Here is a 25,755-nt window from a genome sequence, read left to right on the forward strand (position 1 = left end):
AAATTGTGTTATCGAGTATTTGAACCTTTCACCATAGTGAAGTCTTTCTGAAATAAAAGCACAGTAATTGTTAGGAACAAGAAAAAGGCCATTTGGCCCACCAACATATTGGAGGAACATCTGTTTGACATAGAATTATGTTTCGATTGATTCGCTTTTGTTAACTTTAAGACTTTTCTTGTGTTTTAAGTAATGTCACAAATAATAACAGAGGGCTTAGATTTCAATTAGTGTAACATATTATGAACAATTTCTTCATTTAGAGAGTTCAAGGGTTATATTCCAACAACAGCTTGCATTATTTTGGTAAAATGTCCCAGGAGCATAATCAGATAAAAACTGACACCGGGCAACAACAACTTGCATTTATAAAAATGCCGTTAATGTCGTAAAACATTCTAAGGTGCTTCACAGAAGTGTTATCAAACAAAATTTGACACTGAGCCACATAAGGAGATAGTAGGATAGGTGACCAAAAGTTTGGTTAAAGAGGTAGGTTTTAAGGAGTGATTAAAGGAGGAGAGAGGTAGAGAGGTGGAGAGGTTTAGGGAGGGATTTCCAGATCTTAGGGCCGAGACAGCCAAAGGCACGGCCCCCAATGGTGGAGCGATTAGAATCGGGTTGCTGAAGAGACCAGAATTGGAGGAGCGCAGAGATCTTGGATGGTTGTAGGGCTGGAGGAGTTTACAGAGATAGTGACATTATAATATTCTCAATCTCTCAGTGAGGAAAGCCACACTCAAAGAAGACAAGGAAATTCAGAAGGTGTGTGCCTCACAAGCAGTGAGCTGGCTTTGTGAAGTGTTTCAGTAACTTTCATACTTGGTTTGTATTGTATGAAGATTTAAATAGAAGACCTGATCCTGCCATTACTGAGTGTGTGTGTAATTCTGACATTTAGAGCAACAAAATGAAAAGAGCAAGAAAGCTGTCCAACATCGTGACATGATTTTCAAAAGTTCATTGGCTGAGCTTTTCGAGGAAGTGTTTCCCACACATCAGTTCGAGGGTAAAACCCAGTTTGCTGTTTGGAGCGTGGGCAGGAACATCGACGGGAGGGTCAGGACGGATGAGCGGCAAGAGATCGTGGAGGAGGTGCAGCGAATGTTTGTGGCGGAGGAGCGGTGTGAGATCGTGGCGGCGGTGTGAATGTTTGTGGCGGAGGAGTGGCGAGAGATCGTGGTGGAGATGCGGCAAATGAGTGTAAGGGGGCCAGAAGAGCTGAGGGCCCAGGGGCAGCACGGGCCAGCCCACACTGCGATATGTGTGCGCACTAGGTCTGTGCAGCAGAGCAGGTCTCCAGTCGTCCTGGTTAACCCTTCCCACTGGATAAAGGCTTGATCTGTCAAGCCTGTGTGGTGACTGATGTGCAACGGCCACGCACAGGCAACTTCCATCCCTTCAATTGGAGTTCAGGACTGGAATATCGGTCCTTCATTGAAACATCTGTGCCCTTTTGGTGTAGAAGCAAGTCATCCTCATTCGAGGGACCGCCTAAGATGATGATGATGATGTGGGCGAGAAGATTGTAGGTTAATTTCTTCAAACTGCATTCCCCACACAGAATCAGGCCTTCACAGCATTGGTCAAATGAAGTTGATGTGCCAAATGAATTTTGCTTAAGTTTTTGGTCTTTATGTTTCTTCCCTGCAGATAGTTTAACAATATTTGAACTACTGGATGTGTAACTACCTGGTAATGCACCTCGAGCTGTGTGTCATCCTGTGTAATGTACCATCTGACCCTAGGTAAGTTTGAAGCACCTGCAGTGTACGTTAGCCCCAGTTCAACCGATGGATTGAAGGACCAATAGGAGGAAGCGCTGATGGCTTAAGGGCCAATGGGAGGAAGCGCTGATGGCTTAAAGGACCAATGGGAGGAAGCGCTGATGGCTTAAAGGATCAATGGGAGGCAGCGCCGATGCTTTAACAGACCAATGGGAGGAAGCGGCGGCGGAACTCTTTGACACACCTGTCACCAGATGGCGCGCGAGGCACAGGGAATGCGATCCTGAAAAACTTTGCAAAGTTTTCAAATTAGGGCAAATAATGAACTAAATGCAAAACTAGTGGCTTGCAAATATGTTTTATATCGGTGCATATACCGATATCTGTAACGCACCTGGCACTAGTATTAGCATTTGAATATTGGATTTTTTAATGATTCACGTTGATGTCAACATTTCCAAACACAACAATGCATTGACGTAAAACATAATTCCGCTTTAAAAAATATAATAACCTTCAGTCCAAAAAAAACACTTAACCGTTAACGGAAATGTTACTGCTTAAAGGCGAGAGAAATCTGGCCGTCCATCTGTCACTTTATGTTTTTATTAAATTAAATAGGATACAAATTATGAATACACTGCGCCCTCAGCTAATTCTTTGGAGCTTGAAAAGTTTCGGGGTGGCCACCAAAAAAGGCTCGCGAGCTAAATGCGGGAGTGGCGAGCTGGCAGTCAGCTCGGTCGGTGCAAGAGTCTCTCACAGACACTTTATATAAAAAAAAACACACCGAGTTTAAAAGCAGTTATTTGTCTGTTTCCCCCTCAACTGATCTCCGGCAACCAACTCAACCCCTCCCCGGGGCTGCGCGGTGTCAGTGAAGGAGACGTGTCGCGCCGCGCCCGCCGGTGCACAAACTCCCCTTTTCCTGGTAAGTGCAGATTTATTTTTTGCTGCAGAGTGTGGAGGTTGGCGGAGCAGGCTCGACGGGCCGAATGGCCCACTCCTGCTCCTATTTCTTCTGTTTTAATGCCGTTTCTGAGCGGTTCGGTGCGAAAAGGTCGAGCTGAGGCGCTGCTGAAAGCCCCAGCAAGGAGTCTCTGCGAGCTGAGGCCTGCCAATAATTCAATTGCTTTTGTCTGGTTCACAATAATAAGACACTTTTTACAGGGGGAGTTGAATCCAAAAGAGTTTTCGGGAGCTCTTGTTTTCTCGCTGTGAATCCCTCGCTGCATAAACTTGCTCTGTCTCATTCTCTCTGTAATTCCCATATCCTGCAGTTTATGAACCATTCGGGAGAAAACTTAAGTCTTTTCCATTTTGATAACCTGCAGACAGGCGGATTGGACGCTTTCCTGTCGTCCCTGAGTAAAGGGGAACGCGCAAACATGTATGTCGTGGCCTCCGCTGCCCCCCACACTGTGATTTTAGACTTCTCCACATGTGTTTACATGGGGATTGCCAAGTTCAATATTTGCATTTCCGGACCCTTTTGCCTTGGTTTGTAAGAACCCTTCTCGTCCAACAACAGCAACTTGTATTTATGTAGCACCTTTAACATGGTCCCAAGGCACTTCACAGGAGTGTCATAAAACAAAATTTGACACCGAGCCACATGAGGAGAAATTATGGCAGATGACAAAAGCATAGCCAAAGAGGTAGGCTTTAAGGAGCGGCTTAAAGGAGAAAAGTGAGATGGATAGGTTTTGGGAGGGAATTCCAGAGCTTGGGGCCAAGACAGCTGAAGGTACCTCCGATTAAAATCGGGAATGCTCAAGAGGACAGAATTGGAGGAGCACAGATATCTTGCTGGGGCGGCGGCGGCGGGTTGTTATGGGACTGCAGGAGATTACTGAGAAAGGGAGGGGGCGAGGCCATGGAGGGATTTGAAAACAAGGACGATAATTTTAAAGTTTAGAAATTTTCTTCGGAAATTGAATTCTGACCTTTCAACAGCCACTCAGCAGTTATCAACATGGGAGGAACATTTAGGAGTGACTTCTGCTGTCCACAGCAACCCAGATTGTAAACCCATGTCAATATATAAAGCTGTGATATGTGTCAAAACAGACCATGTTTCTAAGTCAAAGCTAGTGTTTATCATTGCCAAGGAGATGCCACTTGATAGCAAGGTCCATGGTTAGATTCCTGTCAGTTCTAGGAAAGAGTAACATGAACGCAATCGTATTTGTTACCATTTCAAAGATCCAAGCAGCTGCACCAAAGCTTCCTGAGTCACCTGAATATTAGCCCAACAAGAATGTTTGTAAAACAAAAATTCCCCAAAATGTGGTCAATGCCTGGAATAAATGACTCTGGTGTTGGTCTTGAATTAATGCTGCAAGAGCAGCACAGGATTCCTGCCCCTTCCTTTTTCCTTTAGGGTAAGTATATGGTTTCTGCTGCTTTTGGGATGGTCCTGCTGCAATCATAGACATAATGGGTGGAAGATCACTGATTTTTTTTCTTATGGAAAAATGAACAGAATCGGGGTATGCAATCCTCAAAATATCAAACCTCGTGTTTTAACAGAATTGACTAAATTCACCATAATCCAGTGGTCCTGTTTATGGTCACCCAACCATTGAGAGGTGATATAATATGTATATAGAATGAGAATAAATAATTAACTGGCACACAGTTTTGTTGCCTAAATGAGTGTCTAATATGATGAGCATTTAACTGGGTGTTTTATATATTGTTTCACCAATCATATTTATTACATAGTTCAGCAATTCTATGGGGAAGTGCAATTTCTGTTGTGAAGTAACCTTTTAGTTGTGCTTCTGTATCTTGTCGTTCTTGTGTTATTTGTTATTGTGCTTTTTAATTATTGGGAAATAAAGTTGAATGGCCAAATCCCATATGGCAAGTTATTAACAAGATAAATTAGGAAACTGTGATTAGGAAACTAAATTTAAGTTTTAAAAGCATGAAGACTGTAGGAGGAAGGAACGACTGAAGGAGAAAGTGAGTTGCACTCAAATCAAGGGATAGAATGAGTTTGAATAGGAGACCATGAGCATTCACAGTGGTGCTGCATGGGAGGCTTGCTACTAAAATGATCGCACATGGTACTAAAGGGAATGGGATAGTGTGGATAGAAGTGTGAATAGGAAGTTGCTTAAAGGACAGAAAATGAAGAGTAGTGTTTTTTTCTTGAACTGGAGGGTGTAAATAGTCATGAGTTCCATGAATCAGTGTTGGGACCATTGCCCGTATGTCTCATATAATGAATGATCTAAACTTGAACCATAGAAATTTACAGCACAGAAGTAGGCCATTCGGCCCATCGTGTCCGAGCCAGCTGACCGACAGCTATTCAGCCTAATCCCACTTTCCAGCTCTTGGTCCAGCCTTGTAGGTTACAGCACTTCAAGTGCATATCCAAGTACTTTTTAAATGATATGAGGGTTTCTGCCTCTACCATCCTTACAGGCAGTGAGTTCCACACCCCCATCACCTTCTGGGTGAAAAAAATTCTCCTCAAATCCCCTCTAATCCTCCTCCTTTATGCCCCCTAGTTATTGGTCTCTCTACTATGGGAAATAGGTCCTTCCTATCCACTCTATCCAGGCCCCTGATAATTTTATACACAATTTTGTACACGTCAATTAAGTCTCCCCTCAGCCTCCTCTGTTCCAAAGAAAACAAACCCAGCCTATCCAATCTTTCCTCGTAGCTAAAATTCTCCAGTCCAGGCAACATCCTTGTAAATTCCTCTGTACCCTCTCTAGTGCAATCACATCTTTCCTGTAATGTGCTGACCAGAACTGCACGCAGTACTCTAGCTGTGGCCGATCTAGTGTTTTATACAATTTAAGCATAACCTCCCTGCTCTTATAGTCTGCGGCTCGGCTAATGAACACCAACATTTCTAGAGGGTAAAAAACACTCAACTGTAGAAGATTGTAAGTGATGTCAAAATAGATTGGGCAGATAAGCAGTAGAGGCAGGGTGAGTTCATGTGATTTTACTTTCAAGCTATCTGAACAAGAGAAATATTGGTGTATATTTTTGGCCTGTTTGCTCTCTTTTAGGATAAGCGTAGTGACCAATAGAAGAATATATGTCACAAATTTTGTGGACATTAAACACAATTTACTGTGAGGGTATTGCCAAGTGATATTTAAAGGGTTGACGGTGGATAGGCAATGGCAAACATTTAAAGATCACATGGATGAACTTCAACAATTGTACATCCCTGTCTGGAGTAAAAATAAAACGGGGAAGGTGGCTCAACCGTGGCTAACAAGGGAAATTAAGGATAATGTTAAATCCAAGGAAGAGGCATATAAATTGGCCAGAAAAAGCAGCAAACCTGAGGACTGGGAGAATTTTGTAATACAGCAGAGGAGGACAAAGGGTTTAATTAGGAGGGGGAAATTAGAGTATGAGAGGAAGCTTGCTGGGAACATAAAAACTGACTGCAAAAGCTTCTATAGATATGTGAAGAGAAAAAGATTAGTGAAAACAATCGTAGGTCCCTTGCAGTCAGAATCAGATGAATTTATAATGGGGAACAAAGAAATGGTGGACCAGTTAAACAAATACTTTGGTTCTGTTTTCAGAAAGGAAGACACAAATAACCTTCCGGAAATTCTAGGGGACCGAGGGTCTAGTGAGAAGGAGGAACTGAAGGATATCCTTATAAAGCGGGAAATTCTGTTAGGGAAATTGACGGGATTGAAGGCCGATAAATCCCCGGGGCCTGATGTAATTAAGGAAGTCGTCATAGAAATAGTGGATGCATTGGTGATCATTTTCCAATAGTCTTATTGACTCTGGATCAGTTCCTATGGACTGGAGGGTAGCTGATGTAACACCACTGTTTAAAAAAGAAGGGAGAGATAAAACGGGGAATTATAGGCTGGTTAGCCTGACATCAGTAGTGGGGAAAATGTTGGAATCAATTTTAAAGATGAAATAGCAGCGCAAAAAGCAGTGACAGGATCGGTCCAAGTCAGCAATGATTTATTAAAGGGAAACCATGCTTGACAAATCTTCTGGAATTTTTTGAGGATGTGACTAGTAGAATGGGCAAGGGAGAACCAGTGGCTGTGGTGTATTTGGACTTTCAAAAGGCTTTTGACAAGGTCCCACACAAGAGATTGGTGTGCAGAATCAAATGGGGGTAATGTACTGACTTAGAGAGCTGGTTGGCAGACAGGAAGCAGAGAGTCAGGATAACCGGGTCCTTTTCAGAATGGCAGGCTGTAACTAGTGGGGTGCCTCAGGGCTCAGTGCTGGGACCCCAGCTATTTACAATATATATTAATGATTTAGATGAAGGAATTGAGTGTAATATCTCCAAGTTTTCAGATGACACTAAACTGGGTGGCAGTGTGAGCTGTGAGGAGGATGCTAAAAGGCTGCAGGGTGACTTGGACAGGTGAGGTGAGTGGGCAAATGCATGGCAGATGCAGTATAATGTGGATAAATGTAAGGTTATCCACTTTGGGGGTAAAAACACGAAGGCAGAATATTATCTGAATGGCGGCAGATTTAGGAAAGGGGGAGGTGCAACGAGACCTGGGGGTCATGGTTCATCAGTCATTGAAAGTTGGCATGCAGGTACAGCACGTGGTGAAGAAGGCAAATGGTATGTTGGCCTTCATAGCTAGGGGATTTGAGTATAGGAGCAGGGAGGTCTTACTGCAGTTGTACAGGGTCTTGGTGAGCCCTCACCTGGAATATTGTGTTCAGTTTTGGTCTCGTAATCTGAGGAAGGACGTTCTTGCTATTGAGGGAGTGCAGCAAAGGTTCACCAGACTGATTCCCGGGATGGCGGGACTGACATATGAGGAAAAACTGGATCAACTGGGCCTTTATACATTGGAGTTTAGAAGGATGAGAAGGGATCTCATAGAAACTTACAAGATTCTGACGGGACTGGACAGATTAGATGCGGGAAGAATGTTCCCGATGTTGGGGAAGTCCAGAGCCAGGGGACAGAATCTTAGGATAAGGGGTAGGCCATTTAGGACTGAGATGAGGAGAAACGTCTTCACTCGGAGAGTTGTTAACCTGTGGAATTCCCTACCGCAGAGAGTTGTTGACGCCAGTTCATTGGATATATTCAAGAGTGAGTTAGATATGGCCCTTATGGCTAAAGGGATCAAGGGGTATGGAGAGAAAGCAGGAAAGGGGTACTGAGGGAATGATCAGCCATGATCTTATTGAATGGTGGTGCAGGCTCGAAGGGCTGAATGGCCTACTCCTGCACCTATTTTCTATGTTTCTATGTATTGTCAGAGGGGTATTAAATATTGAAACAGCTCAGTTACAAATTTACAGATGCTTCTGAAGCCTTTTGGATTGAATGGAATAATGTATATATGTGTGAGTATAGTTGTGATTTGTATAGTTTTTGTCTTTTAAAAAAATATAATAGCTGCCATTAATTGTATGTCTTCACTTATAAGTTAGTGTAGTTGTATGTAAAACTTCCAGTATAAGATGCACCCTTTCCAAAAATTGTCCAGTAGTGAGGAATGTGTATTATACACACATACTAAAATGAAAAATATTTACAAGAGACTCAAAAATAGTGAAACCAACTATTGTTAAACTGGTTGGGGTGCAGCACTTTAATTAAATTGATGACAGGTGATGGTGATAGGAGGGTGGGGGGAGCGCCAGTAGAAATGTAACAGTAAAAAGTTAACAATATTGTTGGTCACTATAGCCATCAACTACCAAACAATTTCCTCCAGCGTTGGAGATTACACGTAACTTTTAACAATAACGTTTTGTGCTCCATTAGTGTGATCATCCAATGATTCCACTTCAATTGCTATGTCTTTCCCCAGAAGTCATTTGCTAAGTAAATTTTAAAAGTAATATAGTTAAGTAACATGCAACGATTGTAGTGATCTGCAATTTTTTCTGGGCTCTTATTGATGTAAATCAATTTGATGCCAATGGTCTATTTGTACTGAATGTTGAATGTGAGTGGAGCCTCAACATCATTTCCAATGAAGGACTGTTTAAAATTGTTTAAGTTGTTATATGAATCTTTGAAATTGGGGAAATTTCTCTAAGTCTGTGGGAAGTTTCTGCTCCATGCTATCACAGGAATCATTTCCCACTAGGAACTTCACACCTTTTAAAGGAGATGCTTTTAGCCAAAGATATAACTCTGATTTGGGACTTTCTCACTGGCCCCTATTGTCTTTAAGTATCTTCTGGAAAATATAATCTTTTTACCAAGATGATATCTGGTGTGTGTGTGTGTTTTAAAGCCATTCAATATTGAATTGATTTTAAAATTCAAACAGAATTGCTTTGGTGGCTTTAAATCTTTTTAGTGAACAAAAATGATGTCTCCTGACATCTGGAATTTCTGGCTTGTATTCCCATCTATCTGTATAATCGCGTCTATAATTGAGATGCATAATGATTACATAGAATTTACAGTACCAAAACACGCCATTGGCCCAACTGGTCCATGCCGGTGTTTATGCTCCACATGAGCCTCCTCCCCTTCTTCAAATAATACTATTATCATAACATTCTATTCCTTTCTCCCTCATGCGTTTATCTAGCTTCCCCTTAAATGCAACAATGCTAGTTGCCTCAACCTACTCTCTGAGTTAGTAAGTTCCTCTGGAATTCCCCATTAGATTTATTGGTGACTACCTTTTACATTTATGACCCTGATTTTGGACTGCCCCCACAAGTGGAAACATTTTCTCTACCACTGTAAAATCTCACCTATGTCGCTGAAATTCAGTAGTGTTAGACCATCGCAGAAATCTAACCTTCAACGATAAGAATTTTAAGAAAAAAATAATAGGTGGGGTGGACGGGAGGAGAACAGCTATTGCACAGTGGGCGAACGTTAAACATTTTGTTTTGTGTGGACGGTGCAAGCACAGTGTGTATATCTGGGATTTATTCTCGTAGTTCTGGACATGATGAGCCCTGCTCTCAGCTGGGATATTGGGGGCAGCAGACAGGGATAAAATACTTCCCCCGAAGGAATTAAAGGGGAGAGATGGACAAAAAAACAAACCGAGGTTTAAGTGAACTGGTGCTGCTCTTGTACATCTCCCAAGGGGTTGTTCACAGAACAGCATTGACAGAAGCCTGGAGAGTTGGATTGGGCTGGAGAGTTGATACAAAGCACAGGAAATCTTAAAAGCAGAGATGATGGATATAATTGTTACTTTTAATATTTAATATAGAATTCTTTGGCTTTTTGGTTATACTTTGAATGCCTCTTCCCATGAGATGTGTACCTTTTTCATCTATTGAAAATTACTGTGCATGAAAGGTCACTGACTAAGTCTGTGTAGTCATATTGCTGATTTGTGTGTGCTTCATGTGTTATCCGCAGGAAGGATCACAGGACTATTTATTGGTACTGTATGGCAATTTCTATATAATGTTGACACTGGCAGTATGAACAACTTTTAGTTCTGTAGTTTCTTAAACAATGATAGGCATTTAAGTAATGATCTTTCGATGGATTAGCATTATTGTGACATTATCTGCAGGATATGATGCCTACATAAAGCTAAGCAAAGATCAAGTGGTTTGTTTAAAATAGTTAGTTATGCTGGCTTAAGTTATATTAGATTACATTTTACAGTGAGTAATAATTAGTATTAGACATCTGTATAAATATAGCATTTTATTTCTGAATTTGATATGTCCCATATCATTTGTGGGTAGTAGTGTAATGTACAGGTATACATTCTTGGACTGGTAGATTTGGTTTTCTTCTGAGGAGTAAAATACAGATTATTTGCACTCGACCAAAACAGCTTGGAGACATGCTTGATGAAGGTACTGATCGTTGTATTTTGTTGGAAATCTTGGAGCGGAAACAAAGTGGTACAGATTGTCTCCATTTCCAGTAGGGCAACTAAATATATTTTAAAAACTATTCATGTTTGCAATTGCATTATACAAAAATAACGTAACTAGAAGCAGCTAATTGTTCGTTTACAGTGAAGGTTTTGCTGAGAGAATAATAAATTACCTATAGAACAAATTTCAATTCAAATGATTCTAGTGTTTCCAATGGTTGATATAAAAAAATAAAATGACCCTTTGATATGCCTCGATGATCATTTCTGTTTTAAACAAAGGAACTGCAATTCATTCCAGCTGAGGGATGTGCCAACAAAAATATTTCTCTTTCAGTCTTGGTATAAATCATTTAGATTCAGTGACGGTTTTGTGTGCATGTTGCCTATCTTTTAACATTTTTGGCAGTCTACAGCTAAAACAATGGAATTTAACTATAACTGCGTCTTCAAAGGATTGCATAATAATCCCACTCATGGGGCCCAAATTTAGCCCTCCGTTTTTTTTGGCGCACTTACCTGAGGTGCGCCGACTTTCTGCTCTCAAAACGGGGCCAAAAATATATCACCGTATTCTCCCCGCACTGTGGACCGTCCTAGTGGCTTGGTGTGGCGTGGCAATCACAATGGGGGGCGGAGCTAGGGCCCTGCGCTTAAGAGTGCCGGCAGCTGTCCGCATGCGCAGTAGAGTGTTCGCGCATGCGCAGTAGTTCCTCCCATGATGATGATGATGATGAATGATGCGTGCATGCAGCGTGGGACCCAATGCATTCCCGATCCCGGGCCGAGTGGCCTGCTGCACAGGCCAGCCGGTGCCTTCCCGTGCTGAAGGCTACAAGAAACAGATTGGTGCAGGGAGCGGTGGGGGGAGGAGAGAGATAGAGTTTTGATCGGGGGTGGGGGGAGGTGGAGGAGGAGAGTTTCTTTAAATGATTTAGAAAAAGAACAAGCTGCTCGAATTAGAAAAGAGAATATTTTATTCGACTGACTGCTGATAAGAGCAGTAAGAAAGGCAGTCAGCACCATCAAAATTCAACTGCAAACCATATAATAAACTGCAGAAATTCAGATTTGTGGATTTTAAAGCCAACCCAAGCTGAGCGATTACATTTAAAGGTTACCTCGGACAGAACAGAGTGGCTTTACTGACAAGAATTCCTTGGATGTAAATTTAGCCTCAAGGATTGACTGTGCTTCAATATAACTTGATTTCCTATTCTTGTACTGTGTATTTTGTTTTCCAATTTCACAGTACAGGTAGAATTATTAAAATAATGAATAACAGATTACACTAATAATTGATTCATAAATGGTTTTAGGAAACCCTTTGTCTTCTGATAAAATATGCACTTTTTAATATCATTTATATGAAGCCTTATATAGTGGAATGTGTAAATTATGCAAAAGTTACAGTACAAGATCTGTATTAGTTGTTAAGGTGTTTAGTGCTTTGCAAGGTCCTCTCTCCTCCCCCCCACCAATCTCTGGCTACCTGCACTGATTTCTTAATTCTCCGCAAAGTTTTCTGTGCGGCCACAAGTGGCCACATACGCTGGCCTAAGTTAGTTTGGAGCAACTATTAGCTGTCCAAACTGGCTTAAATGGCCAAAACAAGTGTAGGTAACGCCCCCCCCTTTGCAAAAAAAATGAAACTTAAAAAAAATCCTAACTCACTTACACTGGCGCAAATTAAATGTGCAGAATGGGGATTTTTAAGATACTCCAGAAAAATCAAGTTGCTCCAGAAAAAACCGAGCAACTCCTGGGAAAATTTGGGCCTTTAGTTAGGAAGGACTAGAAATCATCATCTAAAAGTGAGTTCTCAGGTGCCTGTACAATCCAATACAGGAATTACAGTCTCTATCACAAGTGGGACAGACAGTTGTTGGAGGAAAGGGTGGGTTAGGAGTCTGGTTTGCCGCTCGCTGCTTCTGTTGCACTTGATTTCTGCATGCTCTCGGCGACGAGACTCAAGGTGCTCAGCGCCCGCCCGGATGCTGCTCCTCCACCTGGCCAGCGATTGTGTCGGTGGGGATGTTGCACTTTATCAAGGAGGCTTTGAGGGTGTCCTTGAAACATTTCCTCTGCCCACCTGGGGATCGCCTGCCGTTTAGGAGTTCCGAGTAGAGCCTTGCTTTGGGAGTGCCGCATCAGGCATGTGGACAGTGTGGCCCGCCGAACGGAGCTGGTCGAGTGTGGTCAGTGCTTTGATGCTGGGGATGTTAGCCTGATCCAGAATACTGACGGTGCGTCTATCCTCCCAGGGGAAATAGTTGATGATGAACAACCATACCTATGCAGTTTGATCCATAGAATTATAGTTTGTTTGTTTGTTTAAAAAAAAATCAGTATCGTTAAAAATATAGTTCCAATATAGAGATATTTTGTTGATTTAAGAACATCATGAAAATGGATACTGTATTTTTAGTTAGCTGTTTTACTAATGACCTGTACGTAGAACTTCTAAAAGTATCCTGTCATCTTCCTTTCTCCCCTCCCTTCCCCTCAATCTCCAATCCTGTTACCTGGCCATTTGCTCAGACATTGCCTTGTCTAAATGCTAGAGTACAACATAGGCGCACCCGTTATGGGGTATGAGGGGGGCATTTTATCGTTCCATCCTCATTCCACATATGTGTTATAGAATGCACAAGCTATTTTTGCTAAAGGAAATTAAAATACTCAGCTATATTGTGAAATTATTTATTTTATACAAGGAAGTAAGTTTATAGTAAACTTTCTGTAAATCACTGGTGTTAGGCCTCAGTTGGACTATTGTGTCCAACACTTTAGAAAGGATGTCAAGGCCTTGGAGAGGGTCCGGAGGAGATTTATTAGAATGGTATTGGGGATGGGGGACTTCAGTTACATGGAGAATCTAGAGAAACTGGGATTGTTCTCCTTTTAAAGCAGAGACAGTTAAGGGAAAATTGAATAGAGATGCTCAAAATTATGAAGGGTTTGGAGAAACTATTTCCACTGGCAGGAGGATCGGTAACCAGAGGACACTGATTTAAGAAAATTGACAAAAGAACCAGTTGTTATGATCTGGAATGCGCTGCCCAAAAGGATGGTGGAAGCAGATTCATTAGTAACTTTTTAAAGGAAATTGGATAAATACTTGAAAAAGAAAACTTTGCAGGGCTGTGATGAAAGAGGAGGGGAGTGGTACTAGTTGGCCATCTCTTTCAAAGAACCGGCACAGGTACAATGAGCTGAATAGCCTCCTTCTGTGCTGTAAGATTGTATGAAGTGTGGATGTACAGACTCTGAAAATATGTGCATAAATATCAAACTTTCCAAATTTGCATCAAATTTTTAAACCTTATTACATGCTGATGACTCAATAGATCAATGCATTTCCCAGTGTGGAACTGAGGCATGCACTAAAGAATGTCTCTGGTTCAAAATAAATGAACCAATTTTTGTACTAGGGTCGTTACAATTGGTTTCAGCATTCCTGAGTCAGGGAGGGGGGGAAAGCCCTCCGGGGGTCCCTTCCCACTCCTTGGGCCCAACCCCTTTTTCTAGCGCACTAACGAGATGTGCCGACTTTGTGCGCTCAAAACGGTGCCAAAAAACAAAGTTACTGCGTGTTCTGGCAGCTCTTCTGTGTGTCCCGGGTCCTGGTGCGGCGTTTCTGTTTGAGTGGGGGGCAGAACGACAGCCCTGCGCCAAAAACCGTGCTGGCAGCTGTGCGCATGCGCAGTGGAGCAGTGGATTCTGCATGCATGCGCAGTAGCTCCTCGCCCTCCCAGTGCCTCCCGATGCTCGCCGCCCCTATCCTTGGCCAAAAGGACGACCCGAAGTACACCGCCCCTATCCCGGGCCGAGTGGCCTGCTGCACGGGCCGGCCGCTGCCTTCCCACGCTCGCACCCCCATTGCCTGCATCCTCTGCTGCCAAGCTACAACTTGTTCTACACTGTGAGGTAAAGTAGAAAGGTTTGCAATGAAAAATATTCCCTCTAAATATTTTTTTTTAGCTCACAGGAGTATGATGGGCTCAGTAAGTCAGTGGACAGTACTGTTTGTACCTGTACTGATTCGTACAGATTAAAAAGCTCCCAGCTTAAATCGTCAATCTGTGCTGTGTTAATTGATCTCGGTTACTAAGGGCGCCACGCAAGTCTTCCGTATCCTTGGGCTATAATAGGAGAAAAATCAGAGCTCCTACTCCTGATTATTATGGACTGATCCTTGTTGGAAAAATGCAGGTGTTGATTGAGGACTGAATTGGGTTCTGCTGTGGAGCCTCATGCCTTTGAACAGCGTGCTGACACTGTCTGGTCTCCAGCATGAGTAATGGCCTCTCCTGCTTGTTGCGATCCTCCCGCCCCAGCCCTGGCCGAAGGGCTTGCTGGTGCGTACTGCAGTCGGTGAGGTAGGACTTTTAATTTTTTTAGTAATTGATTTATTTTTCATTTATTATTGATAGTTTTTATGCTTCTTTAATGTTATTGTGAAGGTGTTTAGTGCTTTGCAAAATTCTCTCACTTCCCTCCGCACCCCCGCTCCCCCCGCGGCCCTCCCTATCTCTGGCTACCTGCGCTGATTTCTTAATTCACTGCAAGGTTTTTCTGAGCGGACGCAAGTGGCCACATATGTGGCCTAAATTAGTTTGGAGTAACTTTTAGCTGGCTAAACTTGCTTAAATGGCCAAAACAGGCGTAAGTGGCTGGTAACGCCCCCTTTTGGAAAAAAAAACTTTAAAAAAACCTAACTAATTCACTTACACTGGAGCAAATTAAATGGGGAGAATTGCGATTGTTAAGTTACTCCAAAAAAATCTAGTTGCTCCAAAAAAAACAGAGCAACTCCTGGGAAACTTGTGCCCCTTATCACTATCCAGTGACTACATCTGGAAAATGTGCATGTGCAGACATCCCATAGGAATGGGATCGGTTTCAGCAATGATGCTGCCTTCCAGTATTCAATAGCTTTCTGATATTTGCACACCAGGCTCGCTCATGAAGAATTGATGAGAACTCAAATCATAGCCAGCAATCCCCAGGACTAGGATAGGCACTTTCAGAAAAGAATGATGAAAAAAGAAAGACTTGCACTTATATAGCGCCTTTCATGATCACCGGACATCTCAAAGCGCTTTAGAGCCAATGAAGTACTTTTGGAGTGTAGTCACTGTTGCAACGTGGGAAATGCAGCAGCCAATTTGCGCACAGCAAGCTCCCACAAACAGCAATGTGATGATGACCAGATAATTTCTGTTTTTGTTACGTTGATTGAGGGATAAATATTGGCCAGGACATCAGGGATAACTCTGCTGCTTTTCTTCAAAATAGTGCCATGGGATCTTTTACGTCCACTTGAGAGAACAGATGGGGCCTCAGTTTAACGTCTTATCCGAAAGACAGTATCTCCGACAGTGCACGCTCTCTCAGCTTAGATTTTTTGTGCTCCAGTTCCTGGAGTGGGACTGGAACCCATTTCCTCCTGACTCCGAGGCAAGCGTGCTACCCACTAAGCCACAGCTGACACTGTATGAACATGGGGGATGGGGAACGTGTGCAATGTTGTATGGAAAGAATAGCATGGAAGTGTGCCATGAAGACTGGTGCCTGATGAGGTAAGCTTTCTTTGCTCCTTCCGTATTCCACATTACCTTATACAAGTTCTAGCTGTGAAACATGCATCACTGTTAAAATACAGATGGTGTGACTTTCTTCACACAGCTTTATTCCTCTTGACAAAATGTGCCCTATTATTCCTGTTGCTCAAATATCCAGAATGTAGATGAATTTATACGTCATGTATTTGCCCTTAGTACTTTTTCTCCTTTTAGGTATGTAACCTTTAGGGTGTAATTGCTGCATTCCTGTGTGTGTGAAGAAGCTAAAATTAAGCTTTGAAAAGTACGCATTGTGACTTGTTGCACAATGTAGTGGATGTGCCATTCTATAGGAAAGCATTTCTCTGCAGGCCAATTTTGTGTGTGCATGTGTACATATGGGTGCACATTTGAAGCAGTACATGGAGCAATCCTTTGCTTTCTGGAGTCTTCAAGTGTCTGAGCTGGTTACAATCTTACCTGCATGTCAATGCTTGGCACTCTAAAGAACTAAGTGACCCAATGAACAGACTTTTAGATGGCGGAATTCCAAGTTGACTGGATTGACTGTTGCAAGGTTAGTTGATAAAGAAAGAGAAAATAGAATCTGAGAGTAAACTAGCGAGAGACATAACAACAGACAGTAAAAGCTTCTATAGGTATGTAAAAAGGAAAAGATTCGCAAATGTAAATGTGGGTCGGGTCCCTTTATAATTGTAATGGAGAATAAGGAAATGGCAGAGAAATTATACACACATACTTTATGTCTGTCTTCACGGAAGAAGACACTCAAAATCTCCCGGAAATAGTGGAGAACCAACTGTCTAGTGAGAAAATGAGGAACTGAAAGAAATTAGTATGAGTTTAAAAAAAAAATAGTACTGGAGAAATTAATGGGACTGAAAGCTGATAAATCCCCTGGACCTGATGGCTTAGCTCCTTGGGTTTTTAAAAAAAGGTGGCTATAGCGATAGTGGATGCATTAGTTATCATCTTCCAAAATTAGGGCTAGAATTTCCATTTTGGCCACCTGTTTATTGCCCAAAAATGCATGAAATGAAAATTGCCGCCCGTTTAAGACCCGAATATCGCCAGCGGTAATTTCAGCATGCAATTACCGCCGGCGTTGCTACAGATCGCCCACCCACTTTTCCCGCCCCAAAAATGCAGAAACATCCCCTCCAGTGCGAAATTTACCAATTTGCCCGTTTTTACTGCCCGCTATCGCTGAGGATACATACCGCTCATTTTTTAGGTACTTAGCATGGCTTATCCCAGCATTATGCCTCCATCTTTGGAAAAAATAATTGTAGCTGTGTTAAGTTGCCAGTAGCCTGGAATTTATTTTGAGTGATTTTGAATGATTTCTGGAGTAGTTTAATAAGGGATTTTGATTTTGATTATATTGTGGATAATAGCATTGACTTTAATGTTTTTGTGGACAACTGAACATTTTTGAGTACTTTAAAAGAAATGGGGCTTGTACTTTCACTGCCAATATTGCTGACTACTTACATGATGCCGAATAGAGCTGGAAGAAGGTTCGTTGAAGAGCGCTATGTGCTCAATTAAATAAGATGCAGACTCTTGAGGAGGACGAGAACATACTCTCAACGAAATTACAGGGAGCACTATTTGTACCAGCACCTGACTGATATGCAGTGCTTCCGAAAAGGGGTCATCATTGAGATATGTCCGCTTATTAAGGCAGGTGTGCAACCTACCAGCACCATCGGCACCGCACTGCCTGTCGAGGTGAAGGTGACTGCTGCACTTTCTTTCTATGCATCCAGTTCATTTCAGGCATCAGCTGGTGACATGTGGATTCTCTCAATATGTTGCACATCGCTGCATTTGCCAGGTAACTGATGTGCTTTACGTGCACAGGATGGATTTTATTAACTTTCCATTGACCAGGGAGGCACAGAGTGAGAGAGCTTTGGGGTTTTTTGAGAATAGCAAACTTCCCCAAGATCCAGGGTGCAATAGACTATGTGCACATTGCCCTGCGAGCACCTTCAGTGAAACCGGAGGTGTACCGGAACCGAAAGAGGTTCTACTCCCTGAACGTGCAGCTCGTTGTTGAACACAAGCAAACAATCATGGCAGTAAATGTAAAATTTCCAGGGAGCATCAATGGCGTACACTTGTTGCGTGAGAGCACTGTCTTTGTTCTGTTTAAGAGTCAGCCACAAGGTCACTGCTGGATGCTGGGGGATAAAGGATATGGCCTTTATATCTGGATATCTGTCGTTGGGAAAATGCTGGAGTCTATTATTAAGGAAGCAGTAGCGGGACATTTGGAAAAGCATGATTCAATCAAGCAGAGTCAGCATGGTTTTATGAAAGGGAATTCATGTTTGACAAATTTGCTGGAGTTTTTTGAGGATGTAACAAGCAGGGTGGATAAGGGGGAACCAGTGGATGTGGTGTATTTAGATTTCCAGAAGGCATTCGATAAGGTGCCACGTAAGAGGTTACTGCACAAGATAAAAGTTCGCGGGGTTGGGGGTAATATATTAGCATGGATTGAGGATTTGCTAACTAACAGAAAACAGAGTCGGGATAAATGCGGAATTTTCCGGTTGGCAAACTGTAACTAGTGGGGTGCCGCAGGGATCGGTGCTGGAGCCTCAACTATTTATAATCTATACTAATGAATTGGATGAAGTGTAATGTAGCCAAGTTTGCTCATGGTACAAAGATGGGTGGGAAAGCAAATTGTGAGGAGGACACACAAAATTTGCAAAGGGATATAGACAGGCTGTGTGGGTGGGCAAACATTTGGCAGAGGGAATATAATGTGGGAAAATGTGAGATTATCCACTTGGGCAGAAAAAATAGAAAAGTAAATTATAATTTAAATGGAGAAAAATGGCAAAGTGCTGCAATACAGAGACTTGGGGGTTCTTGTGCATGAAACACAAAAAGTCAGTATGCAGGTACAGCAAGTAATCAGGAAGGCAAATGGATGTTGGCCTTTATTGCAAGGGGGATAGAGTATAAAAGCCGAGAAGTCCTGCTACAACTGTACAGGGTATTGGTGAGGCCACACCTGGAATACTGCGTGCCGTTTTCGTCTCTGTATTTAAGGAAGGATATACTTACATTGGAGGCTGTTCCGAGAAGGTTCACTAGGTTGATTCTGGAGATGAGGAGGTTGATTTATGAGGATAGGTTGAGCCTATACACATTGGAGTTCAGAAGAATGAGTGGTGATCTTATTGAAACATATAAGATAATGAGGGGGCTTGACAAGGTGGATGCAGAGAGGATATTTCCACTCATAGGGGAAACTAAAACTAGGGGACATAGTCTTAGAATAAGGGGCTGCCCATTTAAAACTGAGATGAGGAGAAATTTCTTAGGGTTGTAAATCTATATAATTCTCTGCCCCAGAGAGCTGTGGGGGCTTGGTCATTGAATATATTTAAGGCGGAGATACACAGATCTTTGAGCGATAAGGGGGTAAAGGATTATGGGGAGCGGGTAGTAGGGCACTGGAGCTGAGTCCATGATCAGATCAGCCATGATCTTATTTAATGGCGGAGCAGGTGCGAGGGGCCAAATGGCCTATTCCTGTTCCTATTTCTTATGTTCTTGCCAGGTGGCTCATGACCCTCCGCCCGGCGAAAGACTCAGACAGAAGCCGAGAAACGCTACAATGAAACATAGACATAGAAACACTCACCTAACCTGTCCAAGTCACCCTGCAACCTCTTAGCATCCTCCTCACAGTTCACACCGTCACCCAGGTTAGTGTCATCTGCAAACTTGGAGATATTGCACTTAATTTCTTCTTCATCTAAATCATTGATGTGTATTGTAAATAGCTGGGCTCCCAGCACTGAACCCTGCGGCACCCCACTAGTCACTGCCTGCCATTCTGAAAAGGACCCGTTTATTCCGACTCTCTGCTTCCTGTCTGCCAACCAGTTCTCTATCCACGTCAATACATTACCCCCAATACCATGTGCTTTAATTTTGCACAACAATCTCTTGTGTCAAAAGCTTTTTGAAAGTCCAAATACACCACATCCACTGGCTCTCCCTTGTCCACTCTACTAGTTATATCCTCAAAAAAATTCTAGAAGATTTGTCAAGCATGATTTCCCTTTTTCAGAAATCCATGCTGACTTAGACCAATCCTGTCACTGCTTTCCAAATGCGCTGCTATTTCATCTTTAATAATTGATTCGAACATTTTCCCCACTACCGATGTCAGGCTAACCAGCCTATAATTCCCTGTTTTCTCTCTCCCTCCTTTTTCTAAAAAGTAGTGTTACATTAGCTACCCTCCAGTCCATAGGAACTGATCCAGAGTCGATAGACTGTTGGAAAATGATCACCAATGCATCCACTATTTTTAGGGCCACTTCCTTAAGTACTCTGGGATGCAGACTATCAGGCCCTGGGGATTTATCGGCCTTCAATCCCATCAATTTCCTGACTAATAAGGATTTCCTTCAGTTCCTCCTTCTCACTAGATCCTCGGTCCCCTAGTATTTCCGGAAGGTTATTCGTGTCTTCCTTCGTGAAGACAGAACCAAAGTATTTGTTCAATTGGTCTGCCATTTCTCTGTTCCCCATTCTAAATTCACCTGATTCTGCCTGCAAGGGACCTATGTTTGTCTTAACTAATTTTTTTCTCTTCACATATCCATAGATGCTTTTGCAGTCAGTTTTTATGTTCCCAGCAAGCTTCTTCTCATACTCCTATTTTCCCCCTCCTAATTAAACACTTTGCCCTTCTCTGCTGGATTCTAAGTGTCTCCCAATCCTCAGATTTGCTGCTTTTTCTGGCCAATTTATATGCCTCTTCCTTGGATTTAATACTATCCTTAATTTCCCTTGTTGGCCACGGTTGAGCCACCTTCCCCGTTTTATTTTTATTCCAGACAGGGATGCACAATTGTTGAAGTTCATCCATGTGATATTTAAATGTTTGCCATTGCCTATCCACCATCAACCCTTTAAGGATCACTCACCAGTCTATTCTAGCCAATTCACATCTCATACCATTGAAGTTACCTTCACTTAAGTTCAGGACCCTAGTCTCTGAATTAACTGTGTCACTCTCCATCTTAATAAAGAATTCTACCATATTATGGTCACTCTTCCCCAAGGGGCCTCGCACAACAAGATTGCTAATTAGTCCTTTCTCATTACACATCACCCAGTCTAGGATGGCCAGCCCTCTAGTTGGGTTCCTCGACATATTGATCTAGAAAACCATCCCTAATACAATCCAGGAAATCCTCCTCCATCGTATTGCTGCCAGTTTGGTTAGCCCAATCTATATGTAGATTAAAGTCGCCCATGGTAACTGCTGTACCTTTTATTGCACGCATCCCTAATTTCTTGTTTGATGCTGTCCCCAACCTCATTACTACTGTTTGGTGGTCTGTACACAACTCCCACTAGCGTTTTCTGCCCTTTGGTATTCCGCAGCTCTACCCATACAGATTCCACATCATCCAAGCTACTGTCCTTCCTTACTATTGCGTTAATTTCCTCTTTAACCAGCAACGCTACCCCACCTCCTTTTCCTTCCTGAATGTTGAATACCCTTGGATGTTGGGTTCCCAGCATTGGTCACCCTGGAGCCATGTCTCCGTAATCCCAATTATATCATATTCGTTAACTGCCTGCGCAGTTAATTCATCCACCTTGTTATGCATACTCCTTGCATTGAGGCACAGAGCCTTCAGGCTTGTCTTTTTAACACACTTTGTCCCTTTTAGAATTTTGCTATAATGTGGCCCTTTTTGATTTTTGCCTTGGGTTTCTCTGCCCTCCACTTTTACTTTTCTTCTTTCTATCTTTTGCTTCTGCCCCCATTTTACTTCCCTCTTTCTCCCTGCATAGGTTCCCATCCCCCTGCCATATTAGTTTAACCCCTCGCCAACACTCCCCCCTAGGACATTGGTTCCGGTCCTGCCCAGGTGCAGACCGTCCAGTTTGTACTGGTCCCACCTCCCCCAGAACTGGTTCCAATGTCCCAGGAATTTGAATCCCCCCCCCCCCCCCCCCCGCCCCTGCACTACTCCTCAAGCCACGTATTCATCTTGGCTATCCTGCAATTCTTACTCTGACTAGCACGTGGCACTAGTAGCAATCCTGAGATTATTACCTTTTGAGGTCCTGCTTTTTAATTTAACTCCTAGCTCCCTAAATTCAGCTTGTAGGACCTCATCCCGTTTTTATACCTATATCGTTGATACCTATATGCACCACGACAACTAGCTGTACACCTTCCCCCTCCAAAATGTCCTGCAGCCACTCCGAGACATCCTTGATCCTTGCACTGGGGAGGCAGCATACCTTCCTGGAGTTGAGAATGTGTAAAGAAGGGTTGCGAAAGTGGTAGATGGATAGAGAAGGTGGCAAAAGGATGGAGATAGGGAATCATGGGAAAATAGCTAAAGAAATGTCAAGATGCAGACAACTGCAGAATCCACAGAAAAAAAAGGGGTTACCAAGAGTTGAAGTTGAGGTTAGACACGGGTCATGAGAAAGCCCAAGGCAGCACAAAGAAAGAAAGCAATCCTAGATAGGAAAGGAAAAGTAATAGCTTCTACTGATAAGGAGGAAGGGGTTCTTTACTGATAAGGGAAGACAGTGTAGCAAAGCTATAACTAACCTGACACCAGCCTTAATTGGGAGACTTGTCTGCCATTGGATGTACTAGGGGGAAGGGGGGGGAAGAGGGGTGGAGGGAGGGAGGGGGGGAGGGAAGGGAGGAAGGGGGGGAAGGGGGGAAGGGGAAGGGGGGGAAGAGGGAGGGAAGCAGCAAGGGATTGGATAGACCAAGTGCTAATCAAATGTGTTCTGTTTTGAAAATGTATATCTACTGTGCTTTTCGCGCTGAAAAGGGCTTGTCCAGGGGAAGGTAAACAGGCTCTGATTGAGAGTGTTCCTTTGTCTTGACAAGTCCCGGCCGGAGAATCTTCAATAAAGGTCTTTTACAGAAAAGGCAAGAGGTGTTCGCGTGTCAGTGTATTCGCTGAAACAGATATGAGGGATTAACAGAGTCTCGGTTGCGACCGCAGAAACGCCTATCTATTCCCCTTAAAATAGAATCCCCTACCATGATAGCTCTCCAACTCTTTTTTTTTTCCTGCCCTCCTGTGCAGCAGAGCCACCCATGGCGCCATGTTCTTGGCTGCTGCTGCCCTCCCCTGATGAGTCATCCCCCCCCCCCCCCCAACAGTACCCAAAACGTTGTATCTGTTTTGGAGGGGAGTGACCACAGGAGGACCCCTGCACTACCTTCCTTTCACTGCTCTTCTTGCTGGTCACCCATTCCCCCTCTGCCTTTGTAACCTTTGCCTGCGGTGTGACCAACTCACTAAACGTGCTATTCACGACACCCTCAGCATCACAGATGCTCCAGAGTGAATCCACCCGCAGCTCCAGTGCCGCATTGTGGTCTGTCAGGAGCTGCAGTTGGACACACTTCCTGCACATGTAGTTGTCAGGGACACTGGTAGCGTCCCTAACTTCCCACATAGCACAGGAGGCACATGGCATGGTGCTGTGCTCAACTGGCACACTTAATTTACTTAATTTGGCAACAATGATAAAGGTTTCCTACATGAGAAAAAGAAAAGAGAAAAGCTACTCACCAATCACTTACTCTCTTGGCTGTGGCGTCACATCTCGATTTACTTTTTGCTTCTTTGTTTACTACCCGCCTCTGCTGCAGCTAGCTGCTCCCTCTCAGCTGCCACCCTTGTAATCCCGCTCACCCGCCGATCTCCTCTCGCGATGCTGCTCCCTCTCTGCCATGTAGCCAAAGACAATTGGAGTGCTGAAGCAACGCATCCGATGTCTAGACCATTCCTGTAGCCTGCAATACCATCCTGAGCAGGTCACTGAGCTTGTCGTGGTGTGTTACATGTTGCACAATTTGGCCGTCGGAGGGGACAGGAATTGCCAGATGGAACTGCTGAACCACTTCGGGGGGAGAGAGGAGGAGGAGGAGGAAGACGGGGGCATCGAGGAGGACGAGGTTGAGGAGCCTGGCGATGAACCCGTGCCACCCCACCCCCCCCCCATCCCCAACACCACAGGGGAAGCCTCGTGTTCCTTTAGCAACTGCAAAACTATTACGTCAGCAGCTCATAAATGAACGCTTTGCTTGAACATTGAGAGTTATGTTTCACCCTCGTATGGCCATGTATGTAACCCTTACAATGATTGCTACTCCTCATTTTCCAGAAATAAGTGAGTGAGTCACTGCACAAGAATGGTTTCGTTGAATTCATTTTTTTATTAAATGTTATCATTTGAAATTAACTAACAAGTTTCAATAAAATAATAACTAATTGTTTTCAATGAAAATTTTACAAAAGAAAACATTATCCACCATCACCCACACGCCCTGCCTTCCTTCTCCTGCTATTAAAACCCCTGGCCATGCCCACGTCGGGACCAGTATGGCGTGCTGCTGTGCGATATGTGTGGAATCTGGAGAAGCGGGGGGTGTTGAAGACCTGTCTTCAAAGTTGGAAGAAAGTACTTCCTGCCGACGGTCAGGTGTTGTCACCATTGGTGGACTGGGACCTTGGGGTGCAGTGCCATATCCCAGGACCATCGATTGCTGCACAGCTTTGACGGACTGGTTATTCTCCCTCACCATCGCAATCAGCTCCGCCATGTCCTCTGATTGATGGGCTGCTAAAGTGGCGATGTTGGCGGACAATCCAGCAATGGCCTGGAGGAGCTCTCGACTCAAGTCGATGCTCGTCCTGGACCGTCCCACCATGTCCAGGTTCGCATCTGCCTGACTCGCAGCGTTCCCACCTTGCCGGATCAGCCGCCGCAGATTCATCATGGGGGTTGGTGTGTACCACTGCATGCCGCTTGGTCCCACTTCCTCGGACCGGAATCCAAGAAAGTTGGATTCTGACGAGGAACCGGTGGCCTTTCAAGTCCTGCCACCCCTCCCTCCTTCTCCTCCACCATCTTCACCGTCACAAAGTTCCTTAACCGTCTCTTCCACCACCGTCTTTTCCATCATCACTTCCTCTAATAACTCCCCTCTGGGACGGGCAGGTGGCTCCTCTTGTGCAACTGTAAAAACATAACATTAATGGTTGGCGACAGGGGAGGGGAGGGGTCAGAGGTAACACGAGAGCAATTCACTTTGTTTTCCACATAAGCCTGCGCAAACATATATTACCGCGAATCATAACATGAAACTATCATAAGCAGAGTAGACAGAAACTGCATGATGTAACAAAACTTGAGTCCCAAACAGTATGTCGCTTTCTAAATGGCAGAGTGTGATCAACCAAAAATTCATGTCCGAACTAACAACATTTCGTGCTCACAGCATTACATTACATTCTACATTATATTGACAATATTGACTTGCATGACCGCAGTACAGCCCGGGGATTATGCAGACTTGCCCTCCACAAAAACTGGTTCAGCACCAACACGTGTGGTGGTGTGATCATGTGCTCCCGTCAGGGCTGCAGCGCACTGTTCCAGCTCCATCAAGTTAATCCTCTTCGGCGGACCTCTACCCATTTTATGGCGCTCCACCCGATTGCTGGCTAATTTTTGCTGCAAAGGTGACAAATATGTGTAAACTAATCTCACAAACATAGATAGATAGGTAGACAGCCCCAATTA

The 25,755-nt window shown here is 43.6% G+C and overlaps 1 protein-coding gene across 3 annotated transcripts in view; it reads left to right on the forward strand.

Annotated features, from left to right (window-relative positions):
- Positions 1–2,438: 2,438 nt before the first annotated feature.
- LOC139226422 (rab effector Noc2-like) overlaps positions 2,439–25,755 on the forward strand; it is a 300,066-nt gene continuing 276,749 nt past the window's right edge. For all 3 annotated transcript variants that reach the window (XM_070857183.1, XM_070857186.1, XM_070857185.1), the window contains exon 1: positions 2,439–2,658. The gene's annotated coding sequence lies outside the window, so the exon portion shown is untranslated. The remainder of the gene's footprint in view (positions 2,659–25,755) is intronic.

This window comes from Pristiophorus japonicus, chromosome 16 (genome assembly GCF_044704955.1).
Source record: "Pristiophorus japonicus isolate sPriJap1 chromosome 16, sPriJap1.hap1, whole genome shotgun sequence".
Taxonomy (NCBI): domain Eukaryota; kingdom Metazoa; phylum Chordata; class Chondrichthyes; family Pristiophoridae; genus Pristiophorus; species Pristiophorus japonicus.